The following is a 24,732-nucleotide window of genomic DNA, read 5'->3' on the forward strand; positions in this document are numbered from 1 at the left end:
TTTTTGATTGAAATATCTTATGTTCACCCATTTTTTTAAAAAAAAAATCACACACATCCCAACACGGAATATTGAAAGCAAACTGGGAGCCTGGGGAAGAGAATGTCTTGATTGCTCTATTTATCCAGGCCCCTTTTTTCTCTCAATTCCGCAGTCTCTTTTTTTCTCTTTCATCTTATTATAGTTTCATGGTGCATCAGAGATTCCCTCAACCGACAAATGGCTGAGATGGATGTAGATGACTCCAGCAAACACCACTGAAGAGAAAAAGTACTCAACTCTGCTACAGCAAGCAGTTACACCATAACATTTAAATCAATATTATCTAAATCTTTGAGAATGGATTGGAGATCCTGAGAAGGAAGTAAATGTACCCCTTTATCATGCTTCTATTTTTGCCATTCCTTAATGTCAGCTGTTATTTAATAACCTGGTAGTGCTAATACCTTCCCCAACAATTAACCTTCTCAAATCATTTTTCTCCTATATTTTTAATGGATGCATTTCTTAGATCTTCCGAAAGGAGCCTCAAGAGTTTTATGTCCAAACAGACAGCCTTCCGGTATGTCCTATACCACCCTAGCAAAAGATTAGACTTAGGGCTATAGTTAGGGATGTGGGGTATTTCCATCCTGTGAAACCAAGAAAAGAGAAAGGAAAGAGGAAAATGAATGAAAATCAAATGAAAAGATAAATATTATCCTCTTAACAGTCTTTGCTCCTGTCAATCTCTCTGCCACTCCTTCTTCTACAATCCCATTCAATTGCTCAGTAAAGTGAATCTCTGCACAGATGGTAAAGCAAAAGAAAATCTGTACATCATAAAGTCTAACACCAAAATTGTGACTTATACATTCTGTCAGATATTGGGGCACATGTCTATAAGGATGGTTTTGCATCATGATATCACCAGACATGTGCCATTGTTTTTACATAATCTTAGCTTACTGTCAACATCTACAGGAAAAACCCTTTCTAATTTTACTGTAGCTATGTACCAGAGATAGTATAGTTATCTAATTTTTTTCTATACCTTAGATTTCCTGAATCTTAAATTATTATATAGAATTAACTTTTCTTAATCATTTTTTCTTCCATATTAACCATTTTCTCTGGAATTGGCATAATTCATTCATTGATTTAAAAATCCCGTCAGTGCTTTATCTTTTTTAAAATTCTACAAAAGTCAATATTTTTTCCCTTTTAAAAAACTACAAAAGATCTAGGTTCCCCCCCCCCACCCCATTTTAAACAAAATTATAGTACTGTTATTGTGTGAACTAGCAAAGTATCACTGAGGCTTCTCCCCACCCCCTGGCCCTTTAATTAGCGATTTCCTGGTACAGTAGCTATCAGCCACAACTGGATCTTTAATTAGCTGTTTCCTCTTTGTAAGATAGCAGTGTTCCAATATCTCAGGGGCTGCCACAAAGAAGAGGGAGTCAAGCTATTTTCCAAAGTGTCTGAAGGCAGGACAAGAAGCAATGGATGGAAACTAATCAAGGAGAGAAGCAACCTAGAATTAAGGAGAAACTTCTTGACAGTTAGAACAATTAACCAGTGGAACAACCTGCCTCCAGAAGTAGTGAATGTTCCAACACTGGAAGTTTTTAAGAAGAGACTGGACAGCCATTTGTCCGAAATGGTATAGGGTTTCCTGCCTGAGCAGGGGGTTGGACTAAATGACCTCCAAGGTCCCTTCCAACTTTATTATTATCGATCATCGCACAGTCAGCCAGATGTTCAGACTGGATTTGGCATTTTGTCTACCTATCGAGTCCTTACCCAGGACCTGGGATAGGCAGATGTGGATGTTTGATGGTATTACAGATATCGTCGCAGGATGGAAGCAGTTCCTAATAAGGCCGCCTTTTGCAATTGACTAATAGCGAATTTGTCAATGCCAATGGTGTTCAAGTGGTGCTCCAGTTGTTTTGGGATTGCACCCAAGGAGCCTATTACTATTGGTACTACCCTTGCTTGCTTTTGCCACAGTCTTTCTATTTCTATTTGTAGGTCTTTGTATTTTGTTATCTTCTCCAGTTCTTTCTCTTCTATTCTGCTATCTCCAGGCACTACCACGTCCACTATCCAGACTTTTTTGTCTTTCTTATCGACAATTGTTAAGTCTGGGGTGTTATGTTGCAGGTGCTTGTCTGTTTGAATTCTGAAGTCCCAGAGCAGTTTAATTTTATCATTTTCTATGACTTTCTCTATTTTATGATCCCACCAGTTTTTGCGTACAGGCAAATGATATTTTTTGCAGATCTTCCAATGCACCATTGTTGTTACTTTGTCATGCCGCTGCTTGTAATCAGTTTGTGCAATCTTCTTGCAACAGCTTACCAAGTGGTCCGCTGTTTCTTCAGCTTCTTTGCATAGGCGGCACTTACTGTCTGTTGCTGTCTTCTCAATTTTGACTTTGTATGCAATTGTCCTTAAGGCTTGGTCTTGTGCAGCCAGAATTAGTCCCTCGGTCTCTTTCTTCAATTTTCCTGCTCTTAGCCATTGCCAGGTTTTATTATTATCTGCTTTCCCAGCTATTTTTTTCATGTATTGGCCATGTAGTGCTTGGTCTTCCCATGCCTCTATTCTGTTCTTCATTTGGTCTTTCTTGTAGGCCAGTTTGGTCTCTCCAGTAGTTAGTAAGCCTTCCTGATATACTAATTTCAGTGCATCTCCATCATTGTTCTTCAGATATTCTTCCAAAGCCATTTTTTCTTCTTCAACCATCTGATGTACTTGTAGCATTCCACGCCCACCTATTTGCCTTGGTAGATAAAGTCTATCAATGTAACTGCGTGGATGAAGGGCGTGATTCATTGTCATTATTTTTCTGGTCTGCCTATCCATTGCTTTTAGTTCTGCTTGAGTCCAGTCCACTATTCCAGCTGTGTACCTAATGACTGGGATTGCACAGGTGTTGATTGCCTTTATGGTATTTCCTCCATTGAGTTTGGACTTTAAGATCTTCTTCACTCTCTTGATGTATTCACCTCTAATCTTTTTCTTGACTTCAGTGTGCTTGATGTTGTCAGCTTGAAGGATACCCAAGTATTTGTAGTACTCTTCCTCATCCAGACTCTTAATGTTATTTTCGTGAGGCATCTTGATTCCTTCAGTTTTCACTATTTTTCCTTGTTTGATAGTAAGTGTGGCACATTTGTCCAAGCCAAACTCCATTACAATATCTTGGCTATATATACGGACAGTGTTGAGCAGCGATTCTATTTCAGATGATGTTTTTCCATACAGCTTCAGATCATCCATATAAAGGAGGTGGGATAGTCTGGCAGATGTTTTTGATGTTTGATAGCCATGTCCTGAGTTATTCAGTATTGTTGACAGAGGAAACAGTGCAATAACAAATAGTAATGGTGATAATGAATCTCCTTGAAATATTCCTCTCTTGATATTAACCTCTCCCAGCCTCTCACCATTGATCTGCAACTGTGTCTTCCATTGTGCCATCGATCTTTGCACAAATTTTCTGATGTTTCTACTGACTCCTGTTATTTCTAGGCACTTGATTATCCAATCATGTGGCAGAGAGTCAAATGCCTTTTTGTAGTCAATCCATGCCACATTCAGGTTGGTCTTCCTTCTCTTGCAGTTTTCCAAGATCATTTTGTCTATTAGGAGTTGATCTTTTGTTCCTCTGCTATTGGGGCGGTTTCCTTTCTGCTCAGGTGGAAAGAGATTGTTTTCAACTAGATGCTGTTGTACTGCATCAGCTACCACACCAGTTAGTAATTTGAAAGTTGTTGGTAAGCAGGTAATTGGCCTGTAGTTACCTGGTGTTGCCCCTTTTGCTGGATTTTTCATTATTAGGTAGGTTTTCCCAGTTGTTAGCCACTTTTCAATTTCTCCTCCTTGTAGTATATTGTTGAACTGCTTGGCAATGAGTGGGTGTATAACAGTTAGATGTTTCAACCAAAACCCATGCAGTTCATCTTCACCTGGTGCTGACCAATTTTTGATTTTCTTTGCTCTTTTTTCTACCATTTTTGTTGTTATTACTAGTTCTTTCATTTCAACTTCTGTTTTATTTGCATCCACCTCCTTTTAACCAAGCCGCATCCTTGTTGTATTTCTTTGGGTTATCCCATATCTGCTTCCAGAACTGCACTGTTTCTTCCTTGTCAGGTACTGACTGATTCCTTGCAGTTTCTCCATTGATGGATTGGTAGAAACGTTTCTGATTGGATTGAAATTGGAGGTTCTGCCTATAGTTTGCAATTCGAGCTTCATATCTACTGATTTTCCTGGCTATAGCTGTTATTTGTTGCTTTATTATTTCCAGTGCTTCCTTGATCTTCCTTGTTTCTAAGTGGTATTTCTTGATTAGGTATTCTTTGGTCTTCTTGTTCTTCAGCTTCTTTTCTTTCATCTGTTCTAGCTTGCTTGCATGTGATCTTAACTTGCTGATCTTATTTTCTAGTCTAACCTTCCATTTTTGTGGTGCACTGTTTGTTTGTTTTTCTTCTTTGTTGATTTTGCATCCCAGGTATTCTGTTATAACTGCAGCTGTGCTGTACATTAGTTGGTTTGTTTCTTGCAGTGAATTGGTGCTTATACTTGCTATTGCAGTATTTGCATCTTTTAATGCTTGTGCTAGCTGTTTCTTTGGAACAAGCTTCAATGCAGGTAGCCTTATTCTGTTGTTTTTGTGCTGTTCTAGATGCTCAGTTATTCTTTGTTTCAATTCTTTTATTTCTTTAGTTAGAGGGTTTTGTTCTTCCTGAGGAAGAGGTGCCTGGTTTCCAAATGAGAACAGTTGTATATCTCTGCTGGATTCCTTCACTGCCAACTCCCCCTGGTTTGCCTCTACATTCTGAATTACTTCTGGTAAGGCTTTGATTTCTTTGCCCTGGGTAAACCTTTGCAGTTCGTCCAATTCTGTTTCTGTGAATACTTTATTTCGTGTTATAAATCGGCGTTGATCTGCTAGTCTCTGTTCTGTTATTTCTGATTCTGGATGTTGTTCTTTCCAGAACTGGTGCATTCGTTTTAGATATCCTCATCTTGTTGGACTTGATCTGTAGTAACAGATCATTATTTCTTTGTTTTCAATCACTGTGTATCTGCGACGGGTAAACATCTTTTCTTCCAGTAGTTCTGCATCTGCTGGCCCTGGTTGTATTATTATTATTATTATTATTATTATTATTATTATTATTATTATTATTATTATTATTATTATTCAGAACAGAAACCTTCCATAAACTGAAAGCTGCAATTCAAGCCTGCTTGGATTTCCCAAGCAATGTCTCTTTCAGTAACCAGTTAGATTACTCTATTTCCAGGATTGCATAGGTTAGGGGTGTCAAACTGCCAGCCCACAGGCCGGATGCATCATAGCGAAACCACACCCACCCCATTGCCGGCAATGGCAAAAAAGTCGCAATACAGTCACAACACATCACGTGACATTGCAAGTTTGACACCCCTGGCATAGGTTATTGAAAGCAAACAACATATTTACTGGTTTGAAATTAATCAGTCACTAATGAGCAATTTTAGGTGGTTGATAAAAAATATTTCCAAAACTGATGAATGAATGAATGAAAAAAAAATCAATGTTTATATTATTAAATTTCATATCAATGCCTATCATTACATCATGTAATTCAATAATTTAAATTATTCCCTCAGTACCATGATTTATTTATAGAAAGTTGAAATTATTTGTCTTTTTGCCAATTTCTTAAAGACCTCAAGCTACTTTTAAGGTAGGCAGTTCATTCTGTAGTCATTCCTAAGGTTTCTGTATCTGGTTGTTACAATTACTTTATGTTAACAATTTACAACTGCACTATTTATTGACTTTATACATCATAATTCTTCTACGGAATTCAAAGTGCAGAGATGGGTTTCTCACCTAGTGTTCCCCACCACCATCCAAGCTGCTTTGCTTCAACGTGATTGTAAGGTCCCTTTAAATATGCGCTAAGATTCTTTATCTTTTTCCCTTGTTCCTATGAGGAGAAGGTATGGATAGGAATTAATATGAAATATACTTGTTAGAACTCCTGGTATGCCAAGCAGAATAACTTGGAGGATTATGTTTCCTAACAGCTTAATTTTTTTTTTGCTGTCACTTAGAATGGAAATGAGACCTGAGATGGTGATAGTCTGTTGAGTGGGTGGTTGAAGGGCTGACTAAGCCCAAAGGGCTGGCTCTGTTGAAAGTTCCTATGTCAGATAGTTTGGGATTTACCATGAGTGGAAGAAAATACTAGCTGGAAGGAGGAGGGCCCAGGGAAGTATGGCAAGGAACTGAGGGCAGACCATACTTAGGAAAGACGATTTTGGTATCTTCATGAAATCCCTCTTTCCAGTTCTCTATTCTCACATGGGAAACCAGAATTCTAGCTCCCTGGAATTCAAGAGCTCTGGCTGCTGCTATGAAATGCCACATCTTTCTAAAATAAGATCTTTCTTCATCCATAAGTTAATAATGGATGAGAAGGCAGACCTAGCTTTCATTACTAGCTGGAAGGAGCTTACTGAAAGCTTCCAAGAAGGAAGAGTAGACAGTAGAAGAGTTTTTGGAAATCTGCCTATGCAGGTTTCAGGTTTGGCACCAGATGCAGTCTTTGGGCAAGCAAGGGTGGAGTTGTCTTTGGGATCTGCAAGAGTCTGTTGGAATCAATAGTTATTACTCTGCAAACCACTGAGTGAGAAGGTGTTTTTATCCCTCTAAAAGAAGCCATAACATGTCTCCTGCTCAAGGAGCTTCCTATCAGATGGAAATTTTAAGTAACTTTATTTCTTTCTCCAAGGCTCTGGTTAAGAGAGCTTTGGACAATTATACCATGTGTGTGAGTCACAACTTTCCCTGACCAGGAAGCCGGGGTCTCACTCATTCATGACACTAGATACCTCTTGTTTGAATTATTATAATATTTTATACATGAGGCTGCCATTGCAGAACTTCTGGAAGCTACAGTTGGTACAGAAGGTGATAGCATGGGCAATGATGGAATATTCCAAAATGTCCAATCAAATTCATGATGTTGATTGTTATTTTTAAGGCCCTATTTAGGTCCAGTTCTGTCCATCAGAGGGAACATTTTTCCTATATTTATCTGCTCACCCAAAGGGCCAATTCTGTCTGAGTTCCATCCTTACAGAATTGTTAGGGCCTCAGAAGAAGGCATTCTCAATAGTCATCCCTACTGCTAGGAATTATCTCCCATTATCTTTAGCCTTCTGAAAAACTTTGAAGATCTACCTGTTTCATCTGTAATTTGAAAGCAAAGGCTGCAGGTATACATATTTGCATTTCTTGGGGTGTTTTTTTCTTAGATTATAGCCATTTATATGTATCTGGAGTTTTCTGAGCTAAATATATGTTTATATTACTACTGCCCAGAGCCCACGGGAATGGGTGACCTGCAAACAAAATTAAAAAATAACTAAAGGCAGAAATAAATAAATAGCAAACAAATATAAAATTTATTTACCAGTTTTTCTCTGTATTAACCTGATTTGACAAAAACAGTAATTAAAACATGTACAGAATAATTAAAAGAAGAGAAATCTGACTTCTCCAAGACTACAGGTAAGATATTTAAAACTGAAGGTTGCCAAGCCTAAATGTTAGGTAGGAATCTGAAACTGGGAACTGAAGATCAAATAAGTTTATTCAACTCATTTGTTGTCTCCAGTCTACTGTTAGAAATGCCTATGTGAAATGGAATGTGTGAATAACAAGGAAAACCCATTAAGATGTGTTACTGTAATGTCTGTGACATCATCCTAAACCAATAGGAAGGTTGAAATGGTACTAAACAGTTCTGAAACCTTTTCTTAAAGTTAACTTCTCCACTGCTTTTTAATGCTTACTGTATTTACTGAAAGAAAAACTAGATTTTTCCCCTAAAATGGACATTTTTAAACATAATTTTTGTAATAAGATAAAGATGAAATAATATAAAGTAAGATTAAAGAAAAAAGAAAGAATAACGTGTAGTGAAAAAGAAATACAAAAAGAATAAAAAGAAAAGATATATAAAGAAGCGATTCCTCTTTTTTCCTTCATTAAAATTGCATCACAATTCTCTTCTTTATTTATTTATTTACTTACTTACTTACTTACTTACTTACTTACTTACTTACTTATTAAACTTATATGCCATCCATCTCACCAAGAGATGATTCCAATTCTTTTTAATCAGCAAATTCATAAATCACTATTTTTTCCTGATTTTTCAGCAAAAGGTCCATAGAAAGTTTCCAGTCTTTAATAAAATTACTTATCCTTAATCAAACAGCTCAATTTTGCCATTTTTGCAAATACCGTCATCTTTACTATTCATTTCTCTGTTGTAGGTATTCCAGTGGTCTTACTGCAGTTACCATATGCAAAAGAAAATGGATAGTTCATTTAGTATAAACAGATAAGCTGTTTTTCATCCTTTATTTATATAGTTTTGTGGTGGGAGGGGGCAAGCAGTGATTTGACAATGGCCAAAAAGTTCATAAAACTGGAAGCAACTCATTTAATAACCTTCTTGCTTAGCAATGGAAAATTTTATCACAGTTGTGGTCATAAGTTAAGAGCTACCTGTATTTTCACCTTGCGCTTAGTATTCTGATTTTACTGGCCAGTTTGCTTAACCATTGCAAAATCACCCAACCCCCTAACCTCTGAAAATTATTTGCATTAAAACCATAATCAAGAAAATTATATTGAGTCAGACCCACACAAATGGTAGTCCATCAAGCTGCAGAAACTAGTTAGGATCAGATTGTTCATTAACACTAAAGAAAGGAAGTAGAGGGTTTGATGAACTGGTGTAACAAAAACAGCCTCATTTTAAACATTTAAACATAAAGAGATCACTGTTGATTGCAGAAAAGACAGACACAGCCATACACCTCTGTGTATTAATGATTCACCTGGGGAGGTGGTTAGCAGCATCAAGTTTCTGGGTGTGCAGCTAGCAAGTAGACTAGCTTGGTCGCTCAACAGTGAGACACTGGTGAAGCGGGCACAGCAGTGCCTGCATTTTTTGCGTCGCATGAGAAAATTACATCTTCCTTCCCCTGTCCTTACCACTTTCTATAAAGGGATGATCGAGAGCATCTTGTCATATTGCACTACTGTCTGGTTTGGAGGCATTACTGCTTCAGACAGGAAGACGATGCAGAACGTGGTGAGGATGGCAGAAAAGAGTATGGGTAGTTCACTTCCTTCTACCCAGGACATATAGCATATGAGTGATGCTTGAGTAAGGTTGCATGGTTGTCTGGGATGCTACACATCCTCTTCGCGACCTGTTTTCCTTGTTATCTTCTGGGACGAGGGTTTGTGGTATCCGAAGCAGAACATTCAGATTCAGTCACAGTTTTGTTCCATAATAGCATCAACCTTATAAACTTTCAAATTTCCTCTTTCCATGTATGGCTCTGAGTAGATATATACTTTCTTTTGAGAGCAGGCAACAGAATTTCATTTTTAATGTGGGCCAGTGTGCTCACAGTAAAAGATGACAATAAAGGTTATCTTTTATCTTATCTGAAGACACTTTGGAGTATTTCATTTAATTTATAATCCCATGTTACAAGACAGGGCTTGATATTAGCCTATGGAAGACATATAATTAAAAATAGAAACAAGAAATAATTTTCTATTTTGGATTCTATTTCAATTATGTTGCAAGCATTCTTCATTTCCTAATTCTGTCCTTGAAGCAGTTCACTTGAGGCTGTCTACAAACTCTCCAGGGAGAGAAGCCACAGTTTGGTGCTGAAATGTTGGATTCTAACTTTTCAGTCTAACATTAGCTTTTTGGCATATGACAGAGTTTTACATTTTTAATGATGCAGTGTTACATCAAGTAGTACATTTTGCCCAACCTTGTTGTTTCCTATTTTATTAAATAGCTCCATCTTTTCTTTTTTATTTACTCCCAGCTAATGCAAAAATAATGGCATATGGCATAGGCTATTTCCTACCCAATAGACAACAGGTTCCCAATGTATGTTGGAAGTTGGTCATAAAAGACATTCTTTATGAAATGGAGTTCTTGTTCTATATTTAAAAACCTCTAGTATTCTGGCTGGAATGTCATTATTTAGCAATCACTTGTTTTCTGCTTTCCAATGTAATTGCCACTGTCACTCCATTCCTGGGCACCTTTCCTCACTTCCAGCCATACTGTAACATGCTTCGTCTTTTTGAAATATTAGTTTGATGAAACTGTATACAAAATATGATGATCATAATAGGCTTTTCCTTAAGATTCATAAAGTAGGCCTCCCTCAAATACCATAAAAAGTGTAGGACTTCAACAAATCCTGCCAAGTTTTGCCACTAGTTCACCAACTGAAGAAGATGCTATTCTCTGGTACTATTTTATACAAGGTTTAGATTCCATCCTTTGTATTTTTTTCATGCATTTTTCTACTCTTATAGTTAGTCACCCAGAGAACTGTCATTACTGGGCAACACATAAGTATAGATAGTAAGGGATAATATGGGGAGCTGACTTTGAAGATTGCCCCAAAACTGCAATTAGTTTGAATTTTGTTGGCTCTCTATTTCAAGGGCCCTTGAGCATGAAAATCTTTGGGAGTGGGGGTGGGTGGGAAGCAATTCTGTGAATTGGTATTCGGTGTCAATCCTTAAACTAAACTATAGCTGGAAGGCTACAAACTGAGTCTGATTGCTGGAAAGACATGTCTCTGGAGCTCCATTTGTGTTTAGCCCTTCAATGTGCTTATGCTTAAGATCCTACCTGATTTGAAGAACAGTCGCTCAAATAGTATTTTGGCCAGAGTTCAAAGTCAGGAAAAGTCCAAGCTAGAAAACCAAAGGAATCTGCTTATAGGCATTACTACATACCAAAGACACCTGTGCTTTAGCTAAAAAAAAAGGGGTGTGTGTGTGTCAAAAAGTACTCTGAAGCTATTCTAGGAAAGAAGTGCAGTCCTATCTTGTACACCCAATTCCTGGACATGAGAACTATATATTTTAACTGGTTAACCACACTGCACTGCCTTGTCAGAATTCAGCCTCAATTCATTTGCCCTCAGACAGCCTATTTCTTAATCCAGACTCTAAATCACTACCAGCACAGTCTTATCTGATTCAGATGTCATGAAGTATAACTTCAAGATCAGCACATACTGTAATCATCATGCTTATATCTGTATTCATCAGCCAGATAACTTTCAAAGGGGTTGGATTTTAACATGCTCTTTTCAAGCTAAGATGGTCAAATCATAGCTGGAAAAAATTAACTGGGGAAGGCTGCTTTCTGATTTCATGTTTATAGTGTATTGTATTGTTTTGTCGCAATAATCTTGAATGGAGGAAATTCAGTCACATCTGAAAAGGAAAGTTTGGTATTAGCAGTTCTTTGAAGGGCAGTCAACAGGTTGAATGCAATCCTATATTCACTCATATAGAACAGGTTTCATTGAACTCTGAGGATGGACAACATCAGTGACTTTTCTACCTGAAGGTACAGTCTTGTGATAAAACCAGAAATGCTTTTCCCTCAAGTAAAACAGACACAAAAATAGCCATCAAACAAATTGAGAAGTTAGAAGAAAACCATGAGCAGGACGGGAGGGGTACACTAAAGAGTTTGAGGTCAGTTCTTCCTTTCTAAAACAATAGAAATGACAAACACATTCCAGAATTGTTCTCCCACTACAGCAAACAAAGGTGCTTGGCGGCACATCAGATCATATGCCAGGATAAACCCTGCTTGGAGGGCCTAGAGTTGTGGCAGGAAATAGTGAAGTTTTCACTAAGTGCAACACACACTAAGGCTGTTAAAAATAGAGAGGCACTTTCCCCATAAACTAGAATATCCCCATTGAATAACCAGTGTAGGCATGTCAACGGTGTTTGCTGCTATTCTTTAAACTTCCTCTCTTTAAAAATTTCTTTAAAGATATTGTTTGTCCCTTGTCTGCCCTTATTATAATCATAACACTACTTTCAGAGAAGTTGGCTTTCTCATTAGTTTACCCTAAACACTGGCATGCTGTTAGGTTTGTAAATCATTTCCAGTGGTAAATAATTCCCTATGTACCACTCTTAACTGCTACATTTTGCAATCCACACACAGCGAACTAGAATGTACATAAAGGATACCCCTCCAATTAGGAAACAAAAGCTGGGAAGTATACACACAAGTCAAGTAGGAGCATAGGGAGGGGGGGAGATAATTTTAAAGATCTGAGAAGCAATACATTTAAAAATTTTCCACAAATTGCTACTGGAACAGAACGGAACGGAACAGAACAGAACAGAACAGTATAGAATAGAATAGAATAGAATAGAATAGAATAGAATAGAATAGAATAGAATAGAATAGAATAGAATAGAATAGAGCTGGAAGGGACCTTGGAGGTCTTCTAGTTCAGCCCCCTGCTCAAGCAGGAGAACCTATATCATTTCAGACAGGTGGCTGTCCAGTCTCTTCTTAAAAACCTCCAGTGATGGAGTGCCCAAGATTTCTGGAGGCAAGCTGTTCCACTGGTTAACTGTCCTCATTGTCAAGAAGTTTCTCCTTAATTCCAGGTTGCTTCTTTCTTTGTTTCTTGTCCTGCCCTCTGGTGCATTGGTGAAAAACGTGACCTCCTCTTCTTTGTGGCAACCCCTCAAATACTGGAATACTGATATCATGTCACCCCTGTTTCTTCTTTTCTTTAGATTAGCCAAACCCAAGTCCTGCAGCCATTCTTCATATGTTTTAGTCTCCAGGCCTTTGATCATTTTAGTTGCTCTTCTCTGAACTATTTCCAAGGTCTCAACATCTTTTTTGTAGTATGGTGACCAAATTTGGTTGCAGTATTCCAGGTGTGATCTTACTAGGGTTTTATAAAGTTCTTTATGATCTGTAGTAATGAGGTGATGGGGTTGGTATCAAGTTTCAGAAGGTATTTCTATTGGGCTAACCCTTTCTATTTCAACCAGAAGTAGGAAAACCTGCTTTGAATTTCTTAAATGTAAACGGGTTAAGGTAATGCAGAGGAAAGGGAAAGGAAGGTATTATGACCAAATCCTAGATAGCCTGTACATTCTATATCACTCAGTAAGAACTTGCACATTCTACTCTTGACTGACATAATTGAGAATGAAAATTAGTGGAATGGTTGTTAGAATTTCCAGCCTTCTATGGATACAATGGGAAGAGGGGGGAAATCAAAGACTAAAGGCAGATTGCTAGCAGATCTACACCAAATCATTCTGATGACCAAATGATTGACCCCAGTGCAATAATGGTGTCAGACAAATGTTGTCATTATGTACTTTGTGCCAGGATCTAAAACAAGGAACTAAGTGGTGGATTTTGTGTGATGGCATGATGACACAAATATGCTGTCACTGGTCCCTATGAACACCATTGAAAGCTGGCAATGCAGTGGCTATGTGCTACAATGAGCCCATAGACAATGGTATTCCCAGGCTCCTTGTCCCACGGGGCTATTTCTCAAGGCTGACTTAGAGTTGCCTGCCCATAGCCATCCCAGAAACCTATATGCGGGTCAAGAAGCAACAGTGAGAACCGAACACGGAACCACTGATTGGTTCAAAATTGGAAAAGGAGTCCGGCAAGGCTGTATACTGTCGCCCTGCCTATTTAACTTATATGCAGAGCACATCATGAGAAAGGCAGGGCTAGATGAATCAAAAGTTGGAATTAAGATTGCCGGGAGAAATATCAACAACCTAAGATATGCAGATGATACCACTCTAATGGCAGAAAGTGAAGAGGAACTAAAGAGCCTCTTGATGCGGGTGAAGAAGGAGAGTGCAAAAGTTGGCTTGAAACTCAACATTAAAAAAACCAAAATCATGGCATCCGGCCCTCTCAATTCCTGGCAAATAGATGGGGAAGAAATGGAGGTAGTGACAGATTTTATTTTTCTGGGCTCCAAGATCACCTCAGATGGGGACTGCAGCCAAGAAATTAAAAGACGCTTGCTCCTGGGGAGGAAAGCTATGGCAAATCTAGACAGCATTCTAAAAAGCAGAGACATCACCCTGCCAACAAAAGTGCGCATAGTCCAGGCCATGGTTTTCCCAGTTGCAATGTATGGCTGTGAAAGTTGGACCATAAGAAAGGCTGAGCGCAAAAGAATTGAGGCCTTTGAACTGTGGTGCTGGAGAAGACTCCTGCGAGTCCCTTGGACTGCAAGGCGTTCAAACCGGTTGGTCCTAGAAGAGATCAACCCCGACTGCTCTTTAGAAGGCCAGATCCTGAAGTTGAAACTCAAGTACTTTGGCCACCTAATGAGAAGGAAGGATAGAAGAGCCTAATGCTGGGAAAGATTGAGGGCAATAGAAGAAGGGGACGACAGAGAATGAGATGGCTGGATGGAGTCACTGAAGCAGTAGGTGTGAATTTAAATGGACTCCAGAAGATGGTAGAGGACAGGAAGACCTGGAGGAATGTTGTCCATGGGGTCGCGATGGGTCGGACACGACTTCGCAATTAACAACAAGCCATCCCATATACCTATGCTGCAAAGGGGTTAATGGGTAAGAGGAGGTTGCAGAGGGCTGCAGATGGGCTGGCGCAAACAACTGCCAAATCCCAAAGTTGCATTTTACGGAGATACACACCTGTGTGTTTATTGGTGCCAACTTCCTGCTAGGAGACAAGGGAAGACAAGGCACGTTCAGGTGGAAAACATCAAGTGCTGATGTATAAAAAGAACGTCCTTACAACCATCCCCAAATGATAGCTACATACATTCCATGCAGTGCAGTGCAGTACACCTCTACTCCAGCCTTGCCACAACTCTGCACAAATTGTGATAGAACCCATCCGGAAGAATGATGAAGATAGAAGGGAAGAAAATGAGGAGCCTAAACTGTGGATTTTCTTACAAACTGGTGCTTTGTGTCTGCTCAGGCCCCCATGATAGCTATTTTGTGAATAGGGAATCAGCTTGCGAGCGGATCTCACGACACTCACTCAAAATATCTTTGAACTAAAGAAGTCAGAATATATTTTTAAGAGTTAAGCAAGTCAAAGTCAAATGAGCCCTACCACTCTTTAACCAATGGTAATATATCATCTGCCAGTAAACATCTTATAAGGGCATCGAAGGTATATTTGATCCTAGAACCTAAAAAGTCAAGACTACACTGCCTCTGATCTGAAGGTTCCGGTTCTCTCCAGCAGCAATTCATTGTAAATGAAATGTGTCAATATCCCACACTATTGTGATAGAATTTTTAGTTTAGCTGTATAGAAAATAACCCACAGTTGGCCACTTTTTCCCAGGAGTCACTTTCAAAGCATCTCTCCATTATTTTGTTTCAAATTTTAAACACCATGATTTTATTTCTAGGTATGTAAAATATTTATATTATGCCTTTTGTAAGCTTCAAGGCAGCACTCAGTAACTGAAATGTTATAAATACAAACATGATAGTACCCCAAATTTTTGTCCCAGTGGACATTTATCTCTTCAGAACAGTTTCCCATAGCTTTTAAAGTTGTCCTACAATATCTAAATCTAGTATTTCCATACAGTCAAAAGCATTACACTTTTGCAGTGGTTCTCTTTTTCCTGGACTTCTGTGCAGAACTAACAATATTTCTTTAAAAAGCAATCTTGAAGACTCTTATTTGTACACTCCTAATCCACTACCTCAACTTGAATTTGAAAACTCTTTACAGCACTTTCCAATATCATACTTATTGACTGGCACCATAGCATATCCATTCATGTCCTACTTTAAGGATCAAAATCTATGTTGGGTCACAAAATCATTTCACCTGTTTTTCTTTGGAATCAAGTAAAGCAGACTGTATTTAACTAGGAGAAGCATCCCTATAATCTCTTGGAGAGAAAGAACCCTTCTAAGAGAAATAAAAAAACTTTGGTCCTTCAGTTGTTTGCTAGAACTTGAAAAAGTAATAAACACAAGCATGCATATATACTTGTGTCAGACAGTCTAAACTGGGACAAGCTAAGAATGAAAGGCAGGAGTTTGGATTAAGACAAATATCAATTGTTTGAATTTGATCCAGTTACAGGATTTCTGTATAACTGACCCACAAGATGAAATGCCAAGTTGCAGGATCTGTCTAGGTCAAAAAAAGAGCCTATGAACCTCCAGAAATTGTTAGTGTTCACTCCTTGACCAATAGCTAAGGTTGATGGAAGCTAGAGTTCAACAGAGTTTAGAAGAGCACAACTTTCCCATGTCTAATAAAGTTTAGCCCTGGGCTGACTCATCTGATCTATTAGATCAGGGGTGTCAAACTCGTCGCATCATGTGACGTGTCATGACATATCGCTACTTTTTTCCCCTTGCCAGAGCTGGGGTGGGCACAGCTTCCATGTGACGCATCTGGCCCATGGGCCAGCAGTTTGATACCACTGTATTAGATCCCTTAGAGCATTTTTTTATTCCAATCAAGCTTCACCTAAGTAACTCAATCTTCCTAGTGCTAGATTTGATTTTTATTCTGATCTCCTGATGTACCTCTTTGGCTGTTATTTTTCAGGTCCCACCTAACACACTACGTTTCTCAACTGCTCAATTGTCAGCCTACCCTTGAGATGACAGATAATTATTATAACATGAAATTGGTGATCTTTGTTGCTGTTCTTGTTTATCCTAACCCTATTTCCTCTGCTTCAAGACTCTGCTGTCATCTGACTTCCATTGAAAGTGTTGATAATGCTCTTACACGTCTATTAATATTTTTTTTAAAAAAATCAAAAATTAACATACATGACAATATTTTTATTTATTTATATCCAACTTTCATTATTTGTACAAATAACTCAAGGTGGCAAACACCTTCCTCCTTCTATTTTCCTCAGAACAACAACCCTGAGATGTTTGGGCTGAGAGAGAGTAACTGGGCCAAAGTCATCCAGCTAGCTTTCATGGCTAAGGTGGGACTTGAATTCATAGTCTCTTACTTTCTAGCCTGGGGCCTCAACCACTAGACCAAACTGGCTTTCAGGGGAATGAAGGATGAAACACCTAATTGAACAAAGGCTTGTGTTACAATTATTTTTCAGGTCATTAAAAAAAAGTCATTTTAAAAGACTGGCGTACACCTCAGGGATCATTAACACTGGGCCTAATGAGGGATTTTGCACTCTGTTTGTAAGTAAGAGGCAGCAACAATGCAAGAGATGTGACTGAATAACGTAAATAAGAGCAGAGCCTGGAAAGAAAGGAACTGCTCTAGTAGGCAAGAGAGTAGCTGTGTACCTATTTAACAGGAATCAATAGGACTGCCAGATCTGGACCACAAAACTCCAGATAAACCCCCAGATGGAAGCAAACTGGAATCAACCTCTAATTCTTTGCTACCGACTCATAATCAATAATAGATGCCAAAGACAAAATGACAGGTAGCTCGATCAATCAAAAATCACCTTGTCTAACCAATGAAAGCAACAGGGATCAGGAGGTGGGGGGGATGAGCAGAAACAGTATTTGAGTGTTTCTCTTACTCTAAAGAAAAATAGGAAATTAGGACAGCCACAGTCTTCCCTGATGACATGTTCCTTAAGTTCATAAGGCAAGCATTGAAAGGATAAAAGGGGGAAAGTGATACCATGCAGGGAAAAAAATGTGGGAAAAAAAACCCTTGATCATCAACAAAAGTTAGAAAATAAATAGCTGTGGGTCAAGCGTGATGCTTAACTGTCTAGTCCAGAAGGTATATTTTTCTTGGTCTCCTCAATCCTGCCTTCATGCTATTAAACACCACAGGAAACATGGCTTTGCAGTGACTTGGGAACAATCTAGATCGAAGTTTCATTTACAATTAAAATGCAAAATTGCAAACTAGAGAATAAGATCTTCTGTGATTTAATAATATGTGTATGGCCTTCATCAGGTTGCTCAACACTCCCTCTGAGTATCCCAGGAATCAAGCTTCTTCTTTTTTTCTCTCTGAACCATTAGGGCTAATCACAAATCAGGCTCTGTGCTTTCCTTGCTAATTTAAAAACCAAACCAAACAAAATACTTAACAAAAGGAAGAGGTTGGAAAGAACACAAGTTTAGCTCAGAAGGTTCCTCTGACTGATGCTACTGCCAAATTCCCCCTGTAGTCTCTCTTCTACAGCACTCACCTGTATGGAATACAACCAGCTGTGTTAACACTTCAGCACAACACTTCAGAGGAAGTGGGGCTTGTTCAGGCTTTGTGTCAGTGACCTAATAACTGGTCCACATTTGTACTGCAACTGGGAGGTGAAATATTTCCCCACACTCCTTCAGTGGAGTGCCAAGAAACTGAATGCCAACATTTTTGTCTGCTTATCATTAGACAAGAGGTTGGAATTTAGGACGAGCCCACAAGCAGGACACAGACCAGCTGAATCACACGGTAACAAATGCAGCATCCAAAGAGTGGGCAGACAAGAGAAGCAGAAGAAGATGCAAGCACAGTTGGACAAAGGGAATGGGCTGAGACAGATGCATTGGCTCATAGGAGATAATTTATTAGCATTATATAATCTGATTTATAGACTGGGTGTGTGCAAAATACTTTTCTATCCTTGGAACAGATATTAATACTGAAATGAGTGCAGACTGTGTTCTTTTCATCCCTGCCTTTCCAACACAGCAAAGAGTGCGAGCAAATGTTGTGTAGTATTATGCAAGTCACTAGGAAATTGGGGTACTTCATGGCAAGTTTGAGTACTTCTACAATTACAGAACCATATAGCTGGCCCTAGCAAAAGCTGCTGAGTGTTTCCGGACTAAGGGCTGCTAGCATTATCAGCCAAAAGGCATGGCTATTTTGTCTTTCTCAAATAGAAGAAGCAGTGGGGAAGCACTAAATAATTACAAATGATGGATATTTCCTGTAGATGTCTCAAAAAAAAAATTCCACAAATGAGGCAAGACAATTTCTCAATAACAGCCTCACCTGGAAGCCTTTCAGACTTGAATACACTGAAGCCAAAAACCAAGAGTCTTTCCCAAGAAACATTAAGGAGTTTGTAGGAGGCCAGCAAGGGTAGCGATGGGCCAAGAAGCTCATAACAGACTATTTGACCAGCAAATATGCCAGACTGATCACAAGCTGCAGATCTTATGCAATATGAAGAAACCACTATTGTACATTTGAGGAAACCACTACTGTACATATCTACATGAAACTATGTAAGATCATTGATGGGTTGGAGTGTGGTATGATAAGACACTCAGCTTTACCTCTCTACCTGGGTTGTACTAGATAAGTTGTTGAAGTCCTGTTGTTTGTAAAGGTCTCAACAGGAGAAAACCAATTAAAACTTATCTTAGCAAAATGAGCTATTTGTTTATTGGGATGTTTGGGCAGCTCCAGAGATCTTTCTTCAGGACAACTTTTCTAAACCGGTGTTGGCCTTTGTGATGGCCTCCCATTAGACATTAAATTAATCCTCACTTTAACTACGGTATCTTTTAGAAGGAGTTAAAGATAGAATTCTTCAGACCTCATGTCAGTTTTTCTACACTGTTTTTTGTTTTTTGTTCTGGTTGTTTTTAGATTTTCTGCTTTGTATTTTATGGGGAGGTTTTTTGGATCTTACTGGACTATGGATACTTTATTATTTCTGTGAAATTGCTAAACATTTTGAGCTGCTGCAATGAGTTATTAGTGTAATAAATATTCATATACTTTCAAAATAGTTAATGATTTAATAGATAAAAGGCCAATATTATATTTGAGAACCTGATGCAGGATCAGCTGTTGGGCCATCTGTTTTTATTAGGTATCTGGTTGCATATTTCTAAATACATTTAGAATAATTGTCATTATTGTTATTATTACTATTACTATTGCTTTGCATTTTTCTTTATTTGTCTATATGATTTATATGACCATCTATGGTGAATCTCACAATGATGAATCTTAGTGGTGCATAATGATTAAAATGCAAAAGCTGTAGCATGCAACCTCTAGCACCCAAGGGTAAAACAACAACTGCATTCATGAGAAACACCTCAATAGCAGCAGAATGTATGTAAACCCCTGGTCTAAATTTTTTGGGAGGAAGCAGATCTTCAGTGCCTTGTGAAAAACAAGTGTCAGCTACATTTCCAGAGACATGCTGTTCTATGGTATAGGTGCTAGCACTGAGAAGATACAATTCCAGGGTTCAACAAGAAGACATTGTTTCACAGAAGGGTTACAGAGTATGTCCTCTCTATCAGGACTGGTGGGGTCAGCAGAGATGATGGGAAAAATCCAGTCTCACAAATAGTCTTACCTTATTCCATGTGCGATAAGGTCTTTGGAGCTGTGAGCCATTTGTATTTTAGATTTTTGTCTCTCCTGGTTAGAACATAGAAAATAAGGTTAGCAGGGACCTTGGAGATCTTCTAGTGGTCCAACCCCCTTCTGAAATGGGAGATCCTATATCATTGCAGACAAATGGCTGTCCCAACTCTTCTTGAAATTCTCCAAGGATGGAGCAAGCCTTTCAACTATTAAGCCCTGGGAAGTGGCAAATGATTGGGTCCATAAGGTGAATACATTTTTACAAGAGAGGGTGGTCCTCTCTTCATTGAAAGAAGTGACCCTAACATTTGAATCCAGATGTTCTGTTTCTCCAAAATGCATGAGTCTCTTCAGAAGCTCTAAAGTTCACAGAGAAATATATAATATTAGGGCTGGACAAAGATTTCTATAATCAGATTGAATTGGTTACCTTCAGATTGATCTGATATTTTGATGGCTTTTTGTACATGCAAACAAAGTCTTTCTTCCAGATGGACTCAGTTCAACCATGTGATTCCAAAATGAATTCATTTAATTTGAACTTGATGGAGCCACACATCTCTTATTTATCTAGGATGGGCACAGTGGCCTTAGAAGTTTTAGAGACCCACTTTGAGGTACACTCTCACTCCGGCTTTCACCTCAGGATCTTTATTTATTATGCCGGGTAGTATCCTACCCTTTAATTGTTCTGAAGTGTTGGATTCCTCCACCCACTTTCCACTCACTGCCCATTTCATTCTGTATTGAAAACCCTTTTCATTCTGATGTTATCTTCAGGAATAACTCAGGGAATGGCTTTTTCCCAACTCTGTGTCACTATCTGAGTCTGATGTCAACTTTCAGGTAAAGTTACTACCCCTTTCTCATGCTGATATTTCTCTTCCTTCACGCCTCCCCTTTTCCTAGCATTTAAAAGCCTGCAGGGAAAACCCACCACACCCTCAAGGAGAAAACAGAGAGGGAATATGACCTCAGCTGCCCAGTGCCATAGGCGTACTCTAATCTCTTGCTGATTACAGTCAGAGCCATTCTTTTGTCTTACTTCATACCCAAAACATCTTGGTGGCCCTTTTTTTTTTTTCTCTGCTCATTGACAATCCACCAACACAGGATAACTGTTGTTTTTGTTGTTACTGTTTCATTATTAAGCTCATTTTACTTCACCTTTCTCTCATAAAAAATATTTTAATTTAGCCAGGGCAGACCAGAATTCTAATAAAAAGGACAAGAAAAATGCAGCACTGTTGAAAAATCACAAAAAATACAGAGCTGAAAACAGTAATAAGCAGGATAAGAGCTAAATCTGTGCTTAATGTTAAGTGTAGCACTATAGAAACATAAGATCCATCTTCATTTTGCTGGTTTTGATTTCAAAGTTTTGCACAAATACAGAAGGGGAACTGGGAAGTAGCCACCAATCCTCACATCATAAAAATAAAAACCCAGCAGTAAGGTCAACCTCATGTTGACCAACATCTTCTCCCAAACAGAAAATGAATCCCATTTCCTTTTGGAAGAAAAGCAGATGGATCCTACCCTCAAAACCAAAGACACTTTGCAGTGCCATAAATAAAATATTTGTACTTTGACCACAATTTTCTTCTCTGTTTAAGAACTGGAAATGGCTCAGTGAAAGGAAATTTGGGTAGATTGTTGTGGTAGTGATTGGCTGAGATTCTCTGACCCTAACCAACTCTTGTCCCTTGGTCAGATACTGGAATATTTTTCAAAGAGTCAGTCTAATTAGATGTATTCTCTTAAATGTAGATAACAGCAATTAGCCAGCATTTGTTGATCTAAAAAAAAAAAAAACAAGCAAGGTCAGACTGTACTAGGTTATGAATGGGGAACTCTGAAAGCTATAAATTTGGGGTGTGTGCACATGTGTGTAGGTGCCTTCTAGTCAGTATTGACTCCTGATGACTGCCTGGATAAGTCCCTGCAGTTTTCTTGGCAAAATTTCAGAAGTGGTTTGCCTTTGTCCACTTCCTGGGAGAGAATGACTGGCCCAAGGTCACCCACTTGGCTTTATGATTAAGGTGGGACTAGAACTCATGGTCTCAAGATCTCCTCTAGTTTGATGCCTTAACCACTGCACCAAACTAGTTGACTTTAATAATTCCAACTTGCAGGCCAATAAGCATCTGGAAGAAAACAGAGGCAAATCAGTCATAATATTATTGCTAAGAAAGCTACATGGACATGCCCATAAAGTCATAAGAAATAGAGCTTTGAGAATCTTTATTGTTTACTTTATATATGCATTAGGATTGTCCTGAAAGACAAAACTGAGTAATAAAAATGAAACAATTTTGTTTGGAGGACAAGGCCAGAAAATATGCATGGACCAAAAATTGAATACGTAGCAAGGTCCCTGACATTGACCTGAATTTCCAAGTAGAGGCATATGGGAAGAAGTGGACTTCATCTTGCCCCCAGAGTATGCAGAATATGGAAGATCAAACAAATGCTACAAACTGGTACTGGAACCAGATAGTAACCCAAAGAATAAGATACAAGTTATTTATGCTGTTTGGAACATAACCTCCACTTTATGAAGCAGCAGCTTGTATTTTTGCCCCTTTGAACTTTCTAAATATTTGACAATGTAGATAGACATGGCACACTCTTCCATTGTATTATTTGAATGTTAGCAGAGTATTGGTGATGGTGACCATGTCTGAATATAATACATTATTTATACCACACTTGTTTTTTATGAATGACACTTCATAATGAAGCTGAAGGAACCAAGGGAACATCCACAGGTCCTGAATAGGATAGCTTCTCTGAATTTCTTTACAGGTCTGATCTGGATTTTAAATGAAATTGGGCTGGACTGAGAGGTAAGACATCTTCAAAAAATAATGGGAACTTGGTGCTATGAAGCAAGTGAGCAAGTTAAAGATTTCTCAAAGAAAATGTTAATTCTTTATGGTTACTGCACTTTCAGTCAAGGATATATCTCAGCCTACTGTTGTTTGCATGAAAATATGTTTCTTGAATCTCAAACAATAACTAGTATGGAAGGCTGCTCGTTTATTAAAAAGTAGAATGTGCTAAGTGGCTATTTTAGGTTGAATTGGAACAATGTCACATCTTTATATCCTTTATGGACTTTTAAAACCATTGGCATATTTTGATTTGGAAAGCTAAAGAGCTAAGGGTATTAGTTTCAGCCCTTAGCCAATCTCAGTTCCATTAAACTTGTCTTAATTTTGCTGTTTTTCTGGGAGCTATCTGTTCCAACTGAACTTTACAAGATATTTGAATTGGCTGAGTGGATGCTTTGGGGCTCAAGTTTTCTCACACTGAGTTTTTCAAGACATGGCCATGTACACACTTCTGTTTCTTAATGGTAAGGTATCAAAGGGAGCTTTCAGTGTAAAATACTTCTGGGGCTTTTAATGCTTTGGGACTTTTAACCCAGGGACAACTTTCTCTTTCATTAGTTATCCTTTCAAAAACTGACATTTAACAGTTTAACCACTTTAATGTTAGTTTTTATTATTCCTGTAAAATATTTTGAAAGCTAGTTATTTGGCACCAGCGGCTGGACACTAATGTGCAATAAATGAAACTGAAAATTGGGCTGCTTACTTGATTTGATTTTGCTCTGGGACCTTTGGAAATCTCTGGCTTTATCCAGAATAAGGTATCCATATATAAATCTTTCTGAAATTATTGGCACAGGTTCAATTCACAAATTCACAGTAATATACCTCAATGATTTCAACAATAATCAACATGACTAGCTTTCCTATATAATAGCCTGCCTCTGAACACTAAGCTAGATTTAGGGAGAGATGGGTGTGGACTGGGGATTAAATAACTGAATACTGAACCAAATTAGGTTGCTTCAGAAATGTTCAAGACCTCCACTGGAATGATTTAGAAGGCATGTCCTCCCAGCTGAGCTGAAGTGCTCTCCACCCATCCTGGAAGAAAACCACTTGCATGAAATTTGTTGCCCCCACTTCCTATTCCTATCCTGCTTCTACTGCTTTGACTCAACACCAAATGGTGCTGTTCTGATTTTTCAGGTGTCCCACCTGTGAAACTGGTCGATTCCTCCAGCTTTGCTGTCCTTTCTGTTCTGCACGACACCAGTCAGAGAGAAAAACATCTAGCAGTTCTATTGCTGCAGTCAGCATGGGGTGGGTCTGGCTGCCAGATTCTGCCCATCTTCCTTTGCCTGTCTTCTTACACCACATCCTGCCCTAACATGAGCTGAATAAAGTTAAAAACAAAACAAACCAAAAGAACCTGATTAGTACCACAAAGCTGAATCACAAACAACATTTTCCTTAAGGTTTCTCTTCCCTGCTTTTTCTTTTTTTATATAAATAGCATACCTTGCTTCTTCATACTCCTACCTCTGTTCAGAAGACAAGGGTGGGATGGTCCTATCATTGTTATGTTGCTATTCCAGCCTTTTTCTCTGCCAGTAAGGACCACAGAGGTAAATGCACTTACAGTCTTGCTAGCTGAATAGTTT

General features: G+C 38.5%; 1 long non-coding RNA gene across 1 annotated transcript in view; it reads right to left on the reverse strand.

The window, feature by feature from the left end:
- LOC120311346 overlaps window positions 1-24,386 on the reverse strand; it is a 38,297-nt gene extending 13,911 nt beyond the window's left edge. Inside the window, exons 1-2 of the long non-coding RNA XR_005557594.1 lie at window positions 24,287-24,386; window positions 20,221-20,285 (exon numbers count right to left, since the gene is read on the reverse strand). This is a non-coding gene — a long non-coding RNA (uncharacterized LOC120311346). The remainder of the gene's footprint in view (window positions 1-20,220; window positions 20,286-24,286) is intronic.
- Between the last annotated feature and the right edge of the window lie 346 nt (window positions 24,387-24,732).

Source organism: Crotalus tigris, unplaced genomic scaffold, assembly GCF_016545835.1.
Source record: "Crotalus tigris isolate CLP2741 ecotype Arizona unplaced genomic scaffold, ASM1654583v1 scf7180000018354.2857554, whole genome shotgun sequence".
Lineage (NCBI taxonomy): Eukaryota > Metazoa > Chordata > Lepidosauria > Squamata > Viperidae > Crotalus > Crotalus tigris.